At 40.2% G+C, this 15,693-nt stretch overlaps 1 protein-coding gene across 9 annotated transcripts in view; it reads right to left on the reverse strand.

Annotated features, from left to right (window-relative positions):
• PCDH7 (protocadherin 7) overlaps window positions 1-15,693 on the reverse strand; it is a 386,108-nt gene that overhangs the window by 220,926 nt on the left and 149,489 nt on the right. The window lies entirely within an intron of this gene.

The raw sequence follows: 15,693 nt of genomic DNA on the forward strand, positions 1-15,693 counted from the left end.
AATATAATTACTGTTACTAATATACACTAATAAACAAGAGTGCCCTGTGCAAATAGATTAGAGATTAAAATATAGTCTAGTTTTCTAGCGTTATAGGTTTTGCTGCAGCCCTAAAAATACAGTTTATTTATAGATATATAATTTCACCTTGCTGTCATCTTAACAATCATATTGACATTATCACTTTGGATTTTCAAAGCACAGTGCAAACATGAATACTAACAAAAGCTACAATCCTGCAAAGAGATGAATGAGACTCTATAGGTTTAAAGATGGGTCCCTTTGTTTGACTGAGGCATGCTTTGAAGGTATAATGCAATATTTAAGTGCTAATGTTCAATAGGTTGGTAACTAGGTAGCATTATGGATATAAACTAATAAACAACAACTCCTGGAACAAGTAAATCAGCACCAATTATAAACGTGATTGTTGCTGTTAATATAAGAAAAAATTGAAGTTAACAGACCTGTGGTATTGTCATGGTAAATCTTCAAACTTTTAAAGTTTGCTTATATTTGTTGCTATAGAATGCCGGTATGTCAGTTTTACTCATGGTTGTACAGTACGTCCACTATGCGAAGAGAGGAAAGTGTAAACAGTGCAAAATGGGGCAAATAAACTAAAAAAGACGTGGACAGCCAATGATACTAAAGTGGGAGAAGGGGACAGACAACAATAGAGAGGGTTAGAGCCTCTGTGCAGGGACCCGGGCCCTGTGTGATCTAAGCTTCTTTTCCCCTGAGGAACCTCAGCAAGGTGGATTTTGATGGTTATATCCCTTGCCACACCACAAGACCAGAAGCCCCTCCTCCTTAAATGGAGCATTCTGCAGAAAATCATCTCATTGAACCTCATAGGAATTTTAGAGCCCTTCCCAGGTGTTTTAAAACAGTAGGGTAGAATAAGGCCCTTAATATTCTGAATGGTGAGATGTTTGGATCATTTGTATTCCATGTCATATGTCAGATTACATATTATGTTATTTGCTATTAACAATTTACTCATGTAGGCATATGCTCACATATACCTTGTATTTAAGTAATGGTAAAGTCCTTTGTCCTTATAGTTTTAGAGCTGAGTAACTAGCTATCATGTTATCTTTAGTACTGAAGAGAGCCACTTCTACTCAGTGCATTTTCTCACTCCATTGGACTTTAAAGAATTTTAAATGGATGCCAAACACAGATATGTCTTCTTGATAATCTGCCATTTTTCTCTACCATGACTTTTTTCAGATAATTTAAGAATACTCTCAAACAAAAGTGTGAACTATATGGAAAGTTACGGATAAGTAAAGATCGCTATTCTCGTTGACAGAACTCACCGGCTATTTCCACTGTTCTGACATGGTTGCTATATTCATTTCTTCACTTTGTGACCATGTAAGGTGACTGGTTGCCTGATTTTATTACATTGGAGATGAGATATTTTTGTTTTGGAAAATAAGGGCATATTATTTCGTAAGGAATGTTAAAAGCTCCTAAAACATTCCAAACTGGTGATATACTACTGCCCAGAAAACAACTCAGTTGTATTAAAAGGGGGGTAGGAGGAAAAGGTTTGTGCCAGTTATAAAGGTTTTCAGAATAAGAAACACAAAATGCAGAATGTACTTAAAATCAGTCTATTTACCTATTTAAGTTTTATACACAACTGACCAACTTCCTATGGCTCTAAGGGGAAATGAAAAGCAAAAGAGAGTGTCAACAAAAAATGATGCTCCCAGCTAAACAATTAAAACATCAAGACCTTTTTTAAATAAGGTTAAACTATGATGTGTAAGTAAAAGCTGTCAGTGTATTCTGAGCTCTAATAATTTCAATATTCTTTCATTTTAATACACAGCATTATGCTTAAAGGGACAAATCCTGCCCCTCCCCTACTGCTACAGGGGGACCCCTGGCAGCCGGTTGCATTTGTTGCACACCCTCTTTGCAGCACAGAGTCCTGGGTGGACAACAAGAAGAGAGCCAGAGAAACTACAACTATTTGAACTGTCCCTATGTAAAGTAAGGGATGAGGCATGTAAAGCCCTGTGGAAGCCTTTATGGCATAGCCGCCACAGTTGCTCCAAGGCCTATAAGAAGGATTCCTTTCCTCCCACCCCCAATTTATCTACCCAGTGCCCAGCATCACTACTCGGGCTGGGTCCTGGGCTCAGGTTTGGGGTTCAATGAACTGGCCTCCTAATAGTACTTTGGAGCCTGCATACAGTGAAATTCCATTCATAATCACTTAAAATGAAAGGCTTGAGTTTTTCAATGCTTTGCAAGGCACAAATTGAAAATCCGGTAATAGTGAACCTGTGCTTATGCTGAGGTTGCTCTGTGGCAGGAAAAGTAACTTAGTTATAAGATGATTCCACTGCAGTTATTTTTAAATAACTCAACTCCTCTTATTTCTAGCTTTGGAGCAGGGCTGACACACTGAACTGAAAAGTAGGAAGTCACTCAGTGTTTACATATTCTGTAACCTGATACTTCTTAACTTTTCTCCTTCCCCCTTGAGCTGGTTTTATATTTTCATTTATAACAACAACACTACACTTACACAGGTGAGGTATTATGTTTAGAGAGGATGGCAGGAGCAACGGAGCAATGCAGTGGAGAGCACCTGAACCAGTGCTGCACAGCACATTTCTTTTGTACTGCGACTTTCCTTCTGCCTTAGCAGGAGTGCAGCAAAATAGCAGCTTTTTAGAGTAGAATATGTAGAACCTCCACAAGGTGAGTAAATGTAACCTGGGCTGAGTGCAACCCCCACAGAGAGACACTGAATGAGCTTCCGCCGGGTGGATGGGGAGAAGAGGCATTCCAAATTCCAATCCTGGTGAAGAGCGGTGGTATGTGACACACTGCACTACTAAAGGTACAGAATAGCTGTGAGCAATTTGGTGTGATCAATGACTCGAGAGCTCTACAGTCTGAGTCACAGATCACAGCATTAACCTCACATTGGCTAAATCCATCAGTTCATACAGAAAACTTACCAGAGGAAGATTGAAGAGAAATATATTTCCCCTACCTAACTCCCCAAATGAAGAAAAAGGTTGCAATCCTGTTCCTGCTGAAATAAGTGATAAAACTCTGCTCAGTGTAGCGTCCATAGTACATGAACATAGAAAAAGGAAGACATTCCGTTATCTTGCCGACAGCTGTGTTGCTGAGGTGCAGTGTGTCTGTCCTAGCCAACGCTCCCCTTAACCTCATGTTCATTTGGCAGAATATGCTATAAAAGTGAATGCCTGAAACTACAGTAAATAGTATTGTAAAAAATACCCCAACATTTAAGATAGGAAGGGAAGAAGCTTTGTTTTTCGTCAAAACAGCATGTGTACATAAAGCATCTGTTTTTCGGCAAGAGGAATGCATTCTGCTTCCTGGTTGAGATAATATATAAATATGCATGTCTTATGGTTACATCCTGCCTTGAAAAATGTGTATTGTAACATGCTGCAGTGAAAGCGTCCTATAATGTGAGATACCAGGCAAGCAGGGATAACTCATATTCACCCCCACAGTAAACAGTAAAACATATAAAAGACAATACACTAACAAGTACAAACAAGACAAATATATACAAGTACAGAAAACTGCAAAGGGTTGGGAGAACTCCAGATGATGTAAACTGGTGCAACTCTATTCATTTTAGTTGATTGACATGGAGCTTTGCTGATTTGCACCAGCTGATAAACTGGCCCTTTATTTTGTGCATGATGATTAGCCTACAGAGGTGTGAGGATAGGTCTTACTGTTCTGTTAAAGGCTTTGTCTAAAGTAGGGTTCAAGGAGTGATGGTAGCATGTATTAGCTAAATTCCCACCGACTGCACCACTGTTTTACGAATCCCCTTAGATGTCTTCTCAGCTCATTATTTAGACTAGAAGGTGTTTGGTGCAGGGATCATCTTTTTGTTTTGTGTTTGTACAGTGCCTATTACAATGGGGTCCTGGTCCAAGTCTGAAGCTCCTAGGTGCTACCACAATACAAATAATAATAAATTATGGCACTATGCAGAAAAATGTGCCTATATTTTGACCCAACTACATACCCCTCCCCACAAATATATATATATATATATATATATATCTGGATTCAGACTTAGATGCTGTTCTGCAAAATGGATATAATCTATCAAACCAGGAGTTATCTGCAAGAGAGACTGGGTGATCAGATCAGGGCCCATAACAAATTAGGGTACATCTGCACTGCAGGTGGGAGCATGCTTCCCAACATGTAGCTAGCATGCTAAAAATGGCAGTGGAGCCAGGGATAGCACAAGGCTGCAGCTCGGTCTAATGAATGAGTACAACCTTGCCCCAGATGCCCATGGTATGTACTCATGCAGTTAGCCTGAGCCACTGCCCATGCTACCCCCAGCTACACTGCTATATTTAGCACGCTAGCTAGAGTGCATCTGTCTACTCGTCTAGGAAGTATGCTCTCCTCTGCAGTGTAGAAATACCCTAAAGGTCTGATTCTTCCTACAAGGTGCTAAATACAATTACAAATTAGCTGAAGTTGGTGGTGTTCTGAACTCACAGAGATGCTCAGCACCTTGCAGGGTCTGGCCCTAAAACGCAAAGAGCGTGCCCCTCATCCCAGGTTCCACCATCCCAGGAACCGCTCACCCGCAGCTCTGACCATCAATAACTGGAGAGTATGAATAAGGTTATGGTAAATCAAGAAAGTGATGGAAGAGGTGTGCTTTGTGATTTTTGCCCCCCTCCCCCAAACTCCTTGCCACACACACTTTTTCTGTTTACCACTAGGCAGAAGAAGTCACTGAAATACCAGTTTGAGGCAACTTCTTTGCAATTCCCCCACTGGGTATTCAATCCCAAATGTTTGCATTGCCACCCAGTCCTAGAGGTTCTGCTTTAAAAAGGGGAGGCCTACTCAGAGGTGTGATGAATCAGCGCATCCTCCTTTTCCAGTTAGCACCACTTCTTTGGGGTCACCTTGTGCCAATGAAATCCTACCCATGCTGATTTTGCCCTATCACAAGATCCAGAATAATCCGATTGTTACTAAAAAAAACCCCCAAAAAACAAAAAAAGGGAAATCTCTTTTTTCATTTAAATTATTGCTTGTTGGTTTTAGGATCTTGTGGAGTGATGCCTTTAATGAGGTGTGAGGCATTCTCCACCTAGAAGATGTGAATAGATATCAGGGATTTGAGACCTCCCTGCCCTTCCCATATTGTTAAAGGAATAAAGTTCCCAGCTAGGTCACGACAGACAGAAAGGAAATCCTAAAGGAGATGAAAAAGAGGAATGTGGTATGGAAAAAGTTGAAAGCCCTGAGTATGGTTATTACTGTTTATTCTCTACATTTAAAAATATGATGGAACTTTTTTTGAATTATTAAAAATTAACATTTTAAAACACATTCAGGTTTTAATGTTGCCATTTCTCTCTAGTGCTAGTCTGAGTAGGAATTATCTGACACAAAATTAACACACATAATATTCAGTTCAGTACAGCCCATTTAGCCCATTCCAATGAATTTAAATGAGTGCGATATAATTCCAGCAAAATCCTTTCTCCAAGAACGATGTGCAAGTTAATTGGTATTTTGTAGCATTTATTACACATTTAGAGACAATGCAGACATTAGAATTCTGAACTCTATATTGCAGGACTTCTAAGAATCAGATCTTCACAGTCAAATGTATTAAAAATGTTCCATGTATCTTGCCTCATGGAGTAAGATCATGGCCTGTACTTCCCCGATAAAAAGAAACAGACATTGATGGCAATATGTTTGCTATCAGAACAATTAAGGAGCACTGATATTGATTAATTCAGTACACATTAAAAATAGAAAATTCTGGACATATATATGCTGTTCACCATGACCCTTACAATAATCCACAACAAGATGCCAAGCGCCATATAACTGGAATAGTATAGTCTATATACTACTGGATCAGGACACTACTAATCCTAAGAAAACCAAAGTATTACATCTTTACATACTTCGAACAAAACCTGACTTTCATTAACTGGGGGCACTTGGAATTAAGGCTGCAGATATAGTTCACCTTTATGCAAAACACAAAACTGTAGGGTGTCCATATTTTTTTTTAAAAGTACTGGAAATGACCAGGAATGTATGTTGACTTACATATATTATGACCCTTTCAGTAAACATATTTAATTAATGATATTACTGACATGAAAATTCACTTTACACATTCATAGAATCATAGAATGTAAAGGAGAGGGATCTGCAGGACTTTTGAAATGATGGTTCCAGTAGCCCCCACTATGGGCAGGGTGCCAGGATAGGCAGGTAATGACCAGGTTGCGACTGGTCAACCCAGTGCTATTCCTGCATCCTTTGTAGTGACACCATGCAAGAGGGATCTCTAGGATCACATTCAGATGGTAACAGTAAGGCATCTCTGTTTGACCCTGGGAAGGAGTAGTCCAGTGACAGTGGAGTAGGACAAGTGGTGAAGTGTAATATTCTCTAAATGGCACTGCCAAGGAAGGATGTCTTTATGTGATTCCAGCCTAATGTTCCATTGGTACAGATGATGTCCCCAAAGAGGATCTCAGTGGTTCTGTGAGAGCATACTTTGGTCTTGTAATCAGCACCATGGTCAGTTCAGGTGCCTTCATTGGTGTCAATGCTGGTTGTGTCTATTTACCTAGCACTACTCTCGTGGCAAAGGACTTAGACTCCTATCCCTGGAGAAGTGATATTTTTTTCTCTCTGTGGGGTGGGGCCTCTCTATGGTAGGAGCCATGTTTGACTTCCTCTCGGCCCTTCCTTTTAGCCTCAATCTTCTATTGGGGCACCAGTGCCAGCTCCAACTGTGGCATCCACACTGACGCATCCTTGAAGAACAGTATTTATGCATCAGCTGCAGTGGAGCAGATATGGATATTTATGACAAATAAAGCTCATAACTTCAATTCATATACATTAATTTAAGCATGAGTCCTTGCTTAGATCTAGATCTACCTAAACTTTGAAGTTTTAAAACACAGCCATTTGTAAATTAAAATGACTGGTGGTGGGGGGGAGGGATGGGTGGAAAGCAGACACTAGTTGAAATATCACAGAAAGGACAAAAACTAAAACTTTGTCCTAGATGTCAGCAGTGAAATTTCGATTACCAATTTTTATTACAAAGCCTACCTAGGGGATTTAAACCTGGAAAATAATAAATATATCCTTAACTATGGCATTGCTCCTGATACATTCATAATGAGATTACACAGGCAAATTGACACAAGAGTCTCCAAATGCTTGGCAAACATGGCAACATATCATTAAGGGCTTTTATATTTTAGCTGTACCATTTCCAATGCCCAGTGATTCTGCTAGCATTGTGAATCAACATTAAAAAAAAAGCTGCTCCAGACCCAACCAAACCAACTTGTTGCTGCTCAGCATTTCTTCCCTACCCAAAAAAATTCTTGCTAATACTGCAACTCAGTAAATGGAGTGCAGTTGTGTCTGCTAATGGTCCTCCTCATCCTCAGCTCACACATTGCTGCCCCCCCACATGCTCTGCTAACAGGGCATGGATATTGATAACTCTGCCACTGATTGTGTCTGCCCACAAGGGAAACCCCTGCAACTCTCCTTCAAATTTGCCCACAAGGTAAATAATGAATTCTTTCCTGTTACTCCTTAGTCTCATGAACCATGCTTCACCTCTCTCCCCCACTCCACCATGGTAAAATTAATCTCAAGACAGAAGTCCTGCATGACACCCTACTGCTTCCACAATTTAAGCCATTTTAAGCATTTTTGTGGTATACATCACCTTTCACCCTGCACTGACTGAGATAAATTATACCCTACATGACCAAGAAAATTAAATCATATTAATACTTTTACCTTCCGAGGGATGGCCAACCCTAATTTCAGTTACCAGTACCTTGGATGTATATACAGGCAGATTAGACAGAAAGATAAAGCAACAGTAGTAGCTGCATCATACTTAAGCTTGACACATACTTTCCATGACATAAGACAGAATTGTCCTCTAAAGTCCTCAGCATATTTTTTCTCCCCAGTTTTCCTTCTATTGCAAGACTTGCTTGCACAAGGAGGTCTGCCAACTAGTTTTTCAATCTGGATTGGAGACTGTTTTTGAAAACTCCCTTTTCAATTTTAATTCTGTTTGGTGAGTAAGATCAAGAATCTTTTATGTACTGAGGGTTCTTCACGAGTTAGGTCTCCAGAACACTCTTTGCACATATAGATGGATCTGAATCTGGAGTGCGCACAGTGCACTTTCTTTAAGTTTTAATGGAGTAAACCCAATATTCTCCTTTTTTAACACTATTGTACTTTTGGAAAGTATCGACTAATTGGTACCTTATTATTATTTGTAGCAGAGAAAAACATTGTGTCTCCTGGTATCTCTAAATTATTTATGGACTGTGCCCTTTCACCCATTTCCCTAGACTCTGCACAGCAATTATTACTAACTTTTTTTACTCCAATGTGATTCAAGTTCCTCTTCAGGTCTACCTGTACTGTAATGGAAGGGTGGATGAATGAGTCCTTTCTATATTTAATTGAGATCCAGGTAATTCAGAAATTAATTGCCAATCCTTTGCTGTTACAGAACCTATCTCTCAACTGCAACTGTACACCAGGATTTGGGGGAGGGGTGTGTATATATATATATATTGTGACGGGCAAGGCCATATGGCTATAGAAAAATAGTGGGAGATAGTTATATTAGCTCCAGGTGAAACAAATCCCTGCTACCAGGATAAGTTAAATGGCAGCTGCTCCAGGTCAATTAAGACACCTGGGGCCAATTAAGAACTTTCCAGAAGGCAGAGAGAATGATAGGTTGATTGGGACACCTGAAGCCAATCAGGGACTGGCTGAAACTAGTTAAAAGCCTCCCAGTTGGTCAGGCGGGTGTGCATGTCAGGAGCTGTGGGAGGAAGTTGCGCGGTTGGAGAGGCTGAGTAGTACACACCATATCAAGCACAAGGAAGGAGGCCCTGAGGTAAGGGTGAAGTGGAGCTTGAGGAAGTGAGGGCTGCTGTGGGGAAGTGGCCCAGGGAATTGTACATGTCTGTTTCTAAAAGGTCAGCTACCATAGCTGATACTATTAGGGTCTCTGGGCTGAAGCCCGGGCTCCCCCCACTTTGCCCTGTCCCTGATTAATCACTGAGACTGGGAGACAACAGAGACTGTGCAAGGGAGGATAGCTTCTCCTCACTTCCCTAGCTGGCTTATGATGAAAATGGTTCAGTAGTCTGTGACCCTTGTCTCTAGAGAGAGAAGTTTACGTGGAGGGTCACAGTGAGCCTCTGAAGCTAGTGAAATCCTCCAGGGACCCACGGAGACAAGGACAGAGCTTTGCCACTATATATATATATATAATCTTGGGACTGAATGTATTTGTGTAAATAAGGAGTAACTCTGGTGTAAAACTGGTGTAAGCCAGGGAACAATCTTCATATATATTTATGATAGACATAGATAATGTGGCTGGCAGGCTATTGGAAGCCTGACTATTGGAAGCCTGTCTGGTTTCTGGAGGAACTTCGTCAAATAAAATCACTTCTCAACTTTACCTTGTGGACCAATCTGGTGGCTGGACAAACCCAAGATTGGGAGGAGGGGCATTGAATAGGTTAAGGCACCTTTGCTCACACTCCTCAAGATTCCCCAAGCACAATTAGGATGCAACCCAGGATCTAGCCCATTTTGCCCAGGTGTATTAGATTACACAAGAGCTCTGATTATTCCCTAACTTACACTAGTTTTACACCTGCATTACTCCTCATTTACACAAATACATTTGGGCCCAAGGTATGTGGCAGTCAAGAATCAGGTCCATGAAGTCTGCAGCATCAGAACTACACTCATGCAGCAGCACTGGTTGACATCCCAGCAACTCTTACTCTCCCTGCTTTTCCATAAGACCTAACAAGGAAGGGTAGGAATTCAGACAACCACAGTGATACTGACACAGAAATTTAGTATCACTTAAATTCAGTGACAACAGCAGCCATTACCATCACTGTACTAAAATGATTATTGCTCACTTTTGTTGGTGTTTTACTTATCTTCATTACTTCCACTGCTGTTGGTGTTTATCCAGCCACAGATATTTGAAAATGATGCTCTAAAGCTAGATGAAGATATTAGGAGACAATCACCACTAGTCACAGAGAGTCAATAATGTCAAATGATAGTGAGATAAATATAATGGCATTGATATGTGTATGGGACAGATCTGCAGAGTGGAAAAACAGTAATATCAACTAATCACCCAAATTCAAGGTGTTTCTTTAAGCATTGGATTTTTGACAAAACATGCAATTATATTTTTCTTTGTATTCATTCTTAATTGCTAGCAGCTTGTTAAAAGACTAACAAACAAAATATTAATGCACAATTACTCTTCTCCGTGAATGCATTCAACCCACACAACTCTTTGTTTCCCCTTACAGTCACACATTTCTATCATTCTAAATTCCTATTGTGTTTAATGTACAACTGGAAAATTAAACAGACATTATTTTTTCAGTGAGAAGCCTGTAACACCTTAGAGAAGTACTACAACAGAAAAAGAGAGCAGAGAAATACTTTGACAAGAATAAAGTCCTTGATTATTAGCTACAATCATTAACAAATGAAGATTGCATATAATGGTTGAATAAAATGGTAATAAAGACCCTATAAAGACCCTATATCAGAAAGAAACTCAAGGCTTGTCTATATGGCCCTGCAGTTCAGACTCTGGTGGCTGGACTGCTCCTAAGTGAATAAGCACAATAAAAGAAAAGCTGGGACATTTGTTCGTTGATGTTGACAAGGGCGATTCCATTTTAATTATTTATGTTCATACTTCATAATGTACTAGTAAACATACTGTAGTATATTTTGTAAAAAAAAAAAAAAAGAAAAAGAAGTCTTAGTAATCCAGCAACTCACTACAGTCCCTGCTATTAAATCTGTGCTCATATGGTGTAGCCATGGCTGGTATTTTATGAGAATTACAAGGTTGAGGATTAGTGGAGAATAGGTTAGTGAGCTTTCACTTTGCTGAAATATCACCAGAAAGGAATCCAAACCATCCACTCTGCAGCCATCCTAGCCAGCAGGGTCCCCATCCATGTTGTCTAACCTCAAAGTCCTCCTTCTCTCCTGATTCCCCCTCGTTTTGCCCCACACACGTTCCTGAAAATCACCTTTCTCTTTCCCATTATCTGACATGTTTAGCCCTTTTCTCTCTCTCCCTCTCTCTTTTCTTAGGCCTTACAACTTTCTTTTCCCTCACTCCTGCAACCAATTACAGATGGAGTAGCGGGCTTATTGCTGCCATTTGGCATCACTATCACCTAACCACTAAATGTGCTCTCTGCTTATGGCACCCCCTCAATTTCCCCAGCTTTGTAGTGAGATGCAGAGATTGAGTTGGAGCCAGGAGTGGAACTGGGAAACAGAGCATGCTGAGTGAGCAAAGATAGGACTCTCAGCTGCCAGACATGCCTAGATTTAGCCAGGAGGGTAGTCTCCAGGAACAGATGAGAGACAAACACTTTTAAAAAGTCTGACAGCTGGCCAGAAAAGCAAGAGATGCATGAGGGAAGTTGGGGAGCAGAAAAAGAACCACAAGATGCATGTTAAGTAGATCTGCCTTCAGCTCAAGCATCTTCTTGTTTTGTGATAGTCCAATGATAGCAGCAGCAGAAAAGAGGCATACAAAGAAGCAGAGGGCATATGAGATATTCCATTACAGCAATTACAGCTATATGAGGAGCTATGGTGGAGGTGGTTGAAATGACTGTTCGTGTTCTTTTTGCCTGCTTCCAGAAATACATTTACTGTCAGATTGTTGTTTTAGTGTCTCACCATTTGGGCTGTTACAAGAACCAGGAACCTGGAGTGTCCTCTTATTCAAGTCTAATGGAAAGGGAACATGAGTAGTAATCCATTGGTCTTCCCAACTGTTTTTATATAATTTTTTAACAGTTTTATATCGTGCACCTTTATCATATTTCTCTTTTCCTTTCCAGATGATGCTAAGGTTTTTGTGTAGGGAAGTGCAATTTCACCGAATCTAGTATTTTCTTCAGATCCTTGTACAGAATCCACCCCCACTCCCCACACATCCTTCCAATAATTTTCATTGAATTCATCTGAACATTTTGTTTGTTTCTTTCCTGTCTTTCTTAAATGTAGCATCCCAGGTGATGAAGATGCATTAATTTATATAAGTGGTACTAAAATATTTTCCAGATTATTCACTTTTTTGTAGAGACGAAAACTTTACTTTTGAACTTTCCTCAGTTATGCCTACATCATTTTTCCTGAGCGGTTACAACTAGTTGAGAAACCATCAATGCATATGTGTAGTTCAAACTGTTCTTTTCAGTGTGAATTACCTTGCATTTGTATGCAACCGTTGTCTTCTCTAAATGGCTATAAGTGTCTAGGTCTTCTGGAGTTCCTATCTCTAACAGTGTAGCCTACATTATGTGTTCTTGGGGGAAAAAAAATTCTACTTCACATCCATCCGTGATCAATTATATAATTTAATAACTATATTAAACACTGATCCTAGTACTAATCCATTTATTAGTCCTCACCTCTTTCCATGATGACCTTTGGCCATTTAGTCCTGCTTTAACTCCTTACCAGTTTTCAATCCATAATAGGACTTTCCCCCTCACTGTGTGTTAACCAATCCTTAGTAGCCTCTTCTGATTCTTCATAACAAAAATCCTTTCAAAGTCTTGGGCCTTGTGCTTTTCCACTCCATTGTGTGGCTGTGAATAAATCATGTGCACCAGTTCTGCCATAGCTACTATTTTAGCTCCTCCATGCAGACAAATTCTAGTTGCTTGTGCAAGAGTGTGGAAGCAGGTGGGAAACGGCTGAAAGAAAGAAATAGCTCTCACATCTCCTTTGTATACATGTAGCCCCCTGTCCCACAGAATTCTGTTTTCTGCATTCAGCAAATACAAGGTACAAGAAAGCACCAGTAAATGACAGCAATGCTAGAAACCTCAAAGGGGAGTGGTGGGAAGGGTGGCAGGAGGGACATGCCCCCTCCTGGTCCGCACCTGGTAGGAGCTGGAGAATGTCACATGGCAGTGTGGAGCAAGATACATCCTTTTAACCTCCATGTTGTCATAATGCAGCCCACTGCATCTGGCGGACAGACACAACTTGGCTAGTTGGTTTGTCCTAATCATATCATACTCAATAATTCTGCCCTTAATGATTTTGCATGACATTGGCATTTTCTATGGATATGTTCCCCTCTGCTAATTTATACTACTTCATCCAATTTTCCACTCTACATCCATATTTATTTTAATTGAACTCACTGTTGAGACAGGAAAACCTACTCTGCATACTCTGGATTAGTAACTTCCCACAGCATCACTTTAACAGCAACATAAATTAGTTCTTGCTAAAACAAAAAGAACACATGTGTTAAGGTTTATGCATGGCAGCTGGGAAAAAAAAACAACCCAAAATAAATTCTGATAAGACGTATGTAACAAAGTGGCAAAGCTCTTTTGTTAAGTTGACTCACCCTGTCACCCTGGAGTGAGATGCTGATTTATTGCTACTGATTCATTTTGGCAGAAGTGGCTTGTTAACTCCACCTTGGGAATAAAGCACGTGGGAGTGGATCTTTCGGCTGAAGGAACAAGGTGGGATTCTCAGCTGTGCCTCTAAAAGGAGCAGCCCGGATGGCCTGTTTAAGTTATGGAAGCCACTCCCCTGGCTGCCCTATGTGCTGTTATTCTGTACCGTGTAGTATCCTGCCCCTGACAAGCCATTCCCACCCCTTAGTCCTGTCCCCAGCATGCCCCCTACACCAGGGCTTGTGAAGAGACCTAAGAAGACGGTTTTATGACTGTTTTCCATAGTGCAACCCTCCCCTAGCCAGACATGGGGTTTTAGTGTCTCTTTATGCTCCTCTGGCTCTTTTAACAAGTGTAAAAGGGCTGGAGCAAGGGTGAAGCTCTCACCCCTCATGTCTACTACAGAAAGGATCTCTGAAGGGAAAGGTTAGGGAAAGACTTATCAGTAGATTGACATTTATGTTTTTATTGTTATTAATTACCAATAAAGCCAAATCCCAAGAAGGAGGTAAATCTGGACTAAATACACTAAGCTAGATTGTGACTTTTAAACCACAGCTGCAAGTATGTAGTCACTACACACATTTTGCCTCAGCTAAGCACAATATCTCCTAATGCTGTTCTTTGTGCAATCATTAAGATGCAGTAGCTTGCATATCCCAGTGTGCCAGTCTTACTCTACAGTGTGGAATTGGGGGCAAAACCATGTCCCTGTCCACTTCCCCCCACTTTTCGGAGTCCTGTTTTCCAAGATAGTTTGTAGGGGTGATCAATCTTTGTGTTCCCCAGACCACAGGAACAGTTTTGTTAGTGTTAGTGTGTCATCTGAGTGTAGCCTTCTTGGCTTGTGCAGAGGCTGTTCAGCCATTTAGAAGCTCAAAGTGTTGAGCAAAAAGTTTTTTTTGTTTTTATTTTTTGCATAGTAATGATGTTTGAGAAACTATATATATATAAATTATCTGCCTGTGAAAATGGTTTAATGCTTATATCGTGTGCTTAATTTTGTGCAGATTATATACTCTCAAAACACATATATACAAGTGTATAATATAAACCGTTTATATTATACACTTGTAAAAGCCTGGAAATGTGAATTTTGATAACACAAGAACAATTTTGTTCTCTTCCATTTGTCCATGAGAATATTTTTCCTGTGTTTTCAATTATTAAGTTTTATATAATGAAACAGCACTGGATGTCAGTTGAAATGAACTAAACAAGTGGCAGAGTTCCCTGACCCAAAGAATCTAACGCCTAAAAGCACAGTGGATTCAATACAGTTAGTACACTAACAAACAGGCAGTATGCTAAATAATCATTATAGCTGAAACTCACCTAGATCTATAAGGATTTTAAAGAGTTTTCTGAAAGACTGGGGGGAGCTGGCATACACTAATTGAGAGGTTGGTCTATAAAAACTGGTCAGAAGGAAACTAAAGTCACAAGGTATGTAGTGGACAAAAGACATGGTAAGCAGAAAATAGATTTGAAATTAAAATTCCTGACCATGGCTCAAGGTGAGTACTGGCAGAAGAATCGGGCCTCAGAGCAGTAACTCCAAATTAAGTCACATGTACTCCTGAATGCAGGGTTGTATCTCTTTTATCTTAAAAATATTGTAATGAAAAGCTGCATAAACAAATATTCTGAATTATAGTCCACCATTCTACAGAAAATATGAATTTATTAAAAATACTGCTGAAGCGTCATGCTAAGTCACTCATTCCTCATCATCACCATAACCATATGCTAGTAGTTAGCATTAAAAGCAGTCACAGACAGTTGTAGAAGAGTGTTTTATGGGATACAGGGTTTCAGGTCTCAGAGACAGAGAAGCCCTGATAAGTAAGACATGCGCCATCCTGGAGGTAAACAACAGAGTTAGGTCTGGCCTAAGTGCCTTGCTGGGGATTCCCTTTGTGAAGAGGAATCCCCAAGTGGATTGGATCTGGCACATCTGGCTCAATGCCATCACCATCAATCACAGCCAATTCATGGGGGGAAGGTGGTATGGATGGAGTGTTTTTGCTTTTTTGGTGATCCCTGGCTGACACAGTGGACCACAGGGATCTGGTGTACCTCTGAGGCTCTA

This window comes from Chelonia mydas, chromosome 4, assembly GCF_015237465.2.
Source record: "Chelonia mydas isolate rCheMyd1 chromosome 4, rCheMyd1.pri.v2, whole genome shotgun sequence".
Taxonomy (NCBI): domain Eukaryota; kingdom Metazoa; phylum Chordata; order Testudines; family Cheloniidae; genus Chelonia; species Chelonia mydas.